The sequence below is a fragment of the Schistocerca piceifrons genome, unplaced genomic scaffold (assembly GCF_021461385.2).
Source record: "Schistocerca piceifrons isolate TAMUIC-IGC-003096 unplaced genomic scaffold, iqSchPice1.1 HiC_scaffold_122, whole genome shotgun sequence".
Taxonomy (NCBI): domain Eukaryota; kingdom Metazoa; phylum Arthropoda; class Insecta; order Orthoptera; family Acrididae; genus Schistocerca; species Schistocerca piceifrons.
In genome coordinates, this window is record NW_025727037.1 from 1 (window position 1) to 5,000 (window position 5,000).

The 5,000-nt window shown below is 54.4% G+C and overlaps 1 non-coding gene across 1 annotated transcript; it reads right to left on the reverse strand.

Moving 5' to 3' along the window:
* Window positions 1-26: 26 nt before the first annotated feature.
* LOC124729686 lies at window positions 27-1,935 on the reverse strand. The gene has a single exon (XR_007007753.1). It is a non-coding gene; the product is annotated as a small subunit ribosomal RNA (ribosomal RNA).
* Window positions 1,936-5,000: the final 3,065 nt, after the last annotated feature.

Below are 5,000 nucleotides of genomic sequence, written 5' to 3' on the forward strand. Positions count from 1 at the left end.
CATCGAAAGACATGCAGTCTAGTCGGTAATGATCCTTCCGCAGGTTCACCTACGGAAACCTTGTTACGACTTTTACTTCCTCTAAATGATCAAGTTTGGTCATCTTTCCGGTAGCATCGGCAACGACAGAGTCAATGCCGCGTACCAGTCCGAAGACCTCACTAAATCATTCAATCGGTAGTAGCGACGGGCGGTGTGTACAAAGGGCAGGGACGTAATCAACGCGAGCTTATGACTCGCGCTTACTGGGAATTCCTCGTTCATGGGGAACAATTGCAAGCCCCAATCCCTAGCACGAAGGAGGTTCAGCGGGTTACCCCGACCTTTCGGCCTAGGAAGACACGCTGATTCCTTCAGTGTAGCGCGCGTGCGGCCCAGAACATCTAAGGGCATCACAGACCTGTTATTGCTCAATCTCGTGCGGCTAGAAGCCGCCTGTCCCTCTAAGAAGAAAAGTAATCGCTGACAGCACGAAGGATGTCACGCGACTAGTTAGCAGGCTAGAGTCTCGTTCGTTATCGGAATTAACCAGACAAATCGCTCCACCAACTAAGAACGGCCATGCACCACCACCCACCGAATCAAGAAAGAGCTATCAATCTGTCAATCCTTCCGGTGTCCGGGCCTGGTGAGGTTTCCCGTGTTGAGTCAAATTAAGCCGCAGGCTCCACTCCTGGTGGTGCCCTTCCGTCAATTCCTTTAAGTTTCAGCTTTGCAACCATACTTCCCCCGGAACCCAAAAGCTTTGGTTTCCCGGAGGCTGCCCGCCGAGTCATCGGAGGAACTGCGGCGGATCGCTGGCTGGCATCGTTTATGGTTAGAACTAGGGCGGTATCTGATCGCCTTCGAACCTCTAACTTTCGTTCTTGATTAATGAAAACATACTTGGCAAATGCTTTCGCTTCTGTTCGTCTTGCGACGATCCAAGAATTTCACCTCTAACGTCGCAATACGAATGCCCCCGCCTGTCCCTATTAATCATTACCTCGGGTTCCGAAAACCAACAAAATAGAACCGAGGTCCTATTCCATTATTCCATGCACACAGTATTCAGGCGGGCTTGCCTGCTTTAAGCACTCTAATTTGTTCAAAGTAAACGTGCCGGCCCACCGAGACACTCAATAAAGAGCACCCTGGTAGGATTTCAACGGGGTCCGCCTCGGGACGCACGAGCACGCACGGGGCGGTCGCACGCCTTCGGCTCGCCCCACCGGCAGGACGTCCCACGATACATGCCAGTTAAACACCGACGGGCGGTGAACCAACAGCGTGGGACACAAATCCAACTACGAGCTTTTTAACCGCAACAACTTTAATATACGCTATTGGAGCTGGAATTACCGCGGCTGCTGGCACCAGACTTGCCCTCCAATAGATACTCGTTAAAGGATTTAAAGTGTACTCATTCCGATTACGGGGCCTCGGATGAGTCCCGTATCGTTATTTTTCGTCACTACCTCCCCGTGCCGGGAGTGGGTAATTTGCGCGCCTGCTGCCTTCCTTGGATGTGGTAGCCGTTTCTCAGGCTCCCTCTCCGGAATCGAACCCTGATTCCCCGTTACCCGTTACAACCATGGTAGGCGCAGAACCTACCATCGACAGTTGATAAGGCAGACATTTGAAAGATGCGTCGCCGGTACGAGGACCGTGCGATCAGCCCAAAGTTATTCAGAGTCACCAAGGCAAACGGACCGGACGAGCCGACCGATTGGTTTTGATCTAATAAAAGCGTCCCTTCCATCTCTGGTCGGGACTCTGTTTGCATGTATTAGCTCTAGAATTACCACAGTTATCCAAGTAACGTGGGTACGATCTAAGGAACCATAACTGATTTAATGAGCCATTCGCGGTTTCACCTTAATGCGGCTTGTACTGAGACATGCATGGCTTAATCTTTGAGACAAGCATATGACTACTGGCAGGATCAACCAGGGAGCTGCGTCAACTAGAGCTGAGCAGCCGGCCGCCCGGGAGTGTGTCCCGGGGGCCCGCGCGAACACGCAAGCGTCCGCTCAATCATTCTGCAAACAGGAGGAGGCTGAGCTCCCCTGCACAATACACCTCGAAACCCTCTCAGGTCCCGGCGGCGCGCAGCGCCGTCCCAAGTACTTGGTCGGGTTCGAGAGAGGCGCAATCGCCCGGAGTTAGGCGAGTAGACGCTTTCGGTGCGACCACCCGTGCTCCCAACTGAGCTTGCCGCTGCCGACAGAGGCCCGGGAGCGTGCTGTCGTGGCATTGCCGGCGGGAGACAACACGCGCCACCTACGGTGACCGGCAGCTCCAACGCCAGCGCCACAGAAGGACAAAAGCCCCACTTGGGTGCCGAAGCGAACTCTCCCAGCACAGCGCACACGCCAACACATCCGCACAGCTGCGATACAAACCACCAGCGAGAACCGCTGGGGCGACCGAGCAGCAGACGGCGTCGCGGCGCCGAGCGCCGGGCGGCGGCGCATCCTCAACGCACACAGTCCTCAATCGGACCAGCACACTGCAGATGTCCACCGCGCTTCGCACCGGGCCCGCGAGGACCTACTTTGGCCGCACGGCGCCGCGCGCAGGGTGCGCCGGCGCGCAGCTGCGACGCCTGCCGCGTCCGTCGGCCGGCGCGCCTGCCACTGGCCGCCCCCACCAGCCGGCTGTAGCGCGTGCGCCCACGCACCGCGCGGCCAGCACGCCGGGAGGCGCCCCCTCACCGGCCGGGGACGGTCCCACCCAGCCACCGCCGCGTATCGCTTCACACCCAGATGCCGTTCAGTTTCGTCGGCATGGTGGGTATCGCTGGAACAACCGGTTAGTACCTCAACCTATCGTCGCCATCACCGATTCACCCCTAGCGAGAACAACCGCACCACAACGGGTTACCATTTCTTCATTTGCGTAACTTCACCAGAAAACGTAGGCGTCCATCGCCATTTGCAACTTCAACCATTATTGCATGCCTGTGTCAGGTGTCACGCCACACTACGTCTGCCCACATACACGCAACAAAATGTGCACGCCTAGACAATACGTGGAAGGTGGCCCCCGTACGTATGCGATGTCCATTGCTCGAACGACTGTCAACCGGCTTCTGTAGCATGTCGCAGATATGGAACGCGCTGCACCATGCCATCACGGTGTGTGAGGAGAGACGACTAGGTCCGAATACATCAACAGACAGCTCATGCTGATCGCCATCCACGGCGTCCGTTCCTCCCACACGTCTCTATGGCGTACCACACTGCAATCCAGCTCTCATAGGGAGACGACACGTAGCTGCGTGCACAATATTTGCACTGTATGGTCCGCCGTTTTTGGGCGCAGTCGTTGTACGGTCACACATGTGCCACGATGTATCATTCAGTACATAAGGACGAATGTGCAGTACAGATTGTGGTTCACGCGTACGACATCAGCGGACAGTTGACACAGGCCGCACCACAACGTAGCCTGCGTACGTCGCATGCGAAGGGCATTGAACATGCAAACTTGTCACCAACCACCTTGCGAAGGCAGGGGGCAAGGTGGGGACGTGGGGAGAGGTGGGGGGGGGGGGGGGGCGGCATGTACGCCCTGCTGCCATCCACATTACAGTGTACAGCAGGAGCATGTGGAAAGTCAGCAAGACTTGCAAGGTGTTTAACATGAAGCGATACACAGGGGAGCGGGCAGTGCGAGTAGCGAACTATATTGCGAGGGTTGCGGGTGGGCAACACTACACTAATTGAACGAGTCGTATAACAATTACAGAGCAGGTTTAGGCGACAACGTGGGTTACGATAGGCGACAACGTGGGTTACGTTAGGGGACAACGTGGGTTACGTTAGGGGACAACGTGGGTTACGTTAGGGGACAACGTGGGTTACGTTAGGGGACAACGTGGGTTACGTTAGGGGACAACGTGGGTTACGTTAGGGGACAACGTGGGTTACGTTAGGGGACAACGTGGGTTAGGTTAAGGCACAACATGGGTTAGGTTAAGGCACAACATGGGTTAGGTTAAGGCACAACATGGGTTAGGTTAAGGCACAACATGGGTTAGGTTAAGGCACAACATGGGTTAGGTTACGGCACAACATGGGTTAGGTTAAGGCACAACATGGGTTAGGTTAAGGCACAACATGGGTTAGGTTAGGGGACAACATGGGTTAGGTTAGGGGACAACATGGGTTAGGTTAGGGGACAACATGGGTTAGGTTAAGGCACAACATGGGTTAGGTTAGGGGACAACATGGGTTAGGTTAAGGCACAACATGGGTTAGGTTAGGGGACAACATGGGTTAGGTTAGGGGACAACATGGGTTAGGTTAAGGCACAACATGGGTTAGGTTAAGGCACAACATGGGTTAGGTTAAGGCACAACATGGGTTAGGTTAGGGGACAACATGGGTTAGGTTAGGGGACAACTTGGGTTAGGTTAGGGGACAACATGGGTTAGGTTAAGGCACAACATGGGTTAGGTTAAGGCACAACATGGGTTAGGTTAGGGCACAACATGGGTTAGGTTAGGGCACAACATGGGTTAGGTTAGGGCACAACATGGGTTAGGTTAGGGGACAACATGGGTTAGGTTAGGGGACAACATGGGTTAGGTTAGGGGACAACATGGGTTAGGTTAGGGGACAACATGGGTTAGGTTAGGGGACAACATGGGTTAGGTTAGGGGACAACATGGGTTAGGTTAGGGGACAACATGGGTTAGGTTAGGGGACAACATGGGTTAGGTTAGGGGACAACATGGGTTAGGTTAGGGGACAACATGGGTTAGGTTAAGGCACAACATGGGTTAGGTTAAGGCACAACATGGGTTAGGTTAGGGGACAACATGGGTTAGGTTAGGGGACAACATGGGTTAGGTTAGGGGACAACATGGGTTAGGTTAAGGCACAACATGGGTTAGGTTAGGGGACAACATGGGTTAGGTTAAGGCACAACATGGGTTAGGTTAGGGGACAACATGGGTTAGGTTAGGGGACAACATGGGTTAGGTTAAGGCACAACATGGGTTAGGTTAAGGC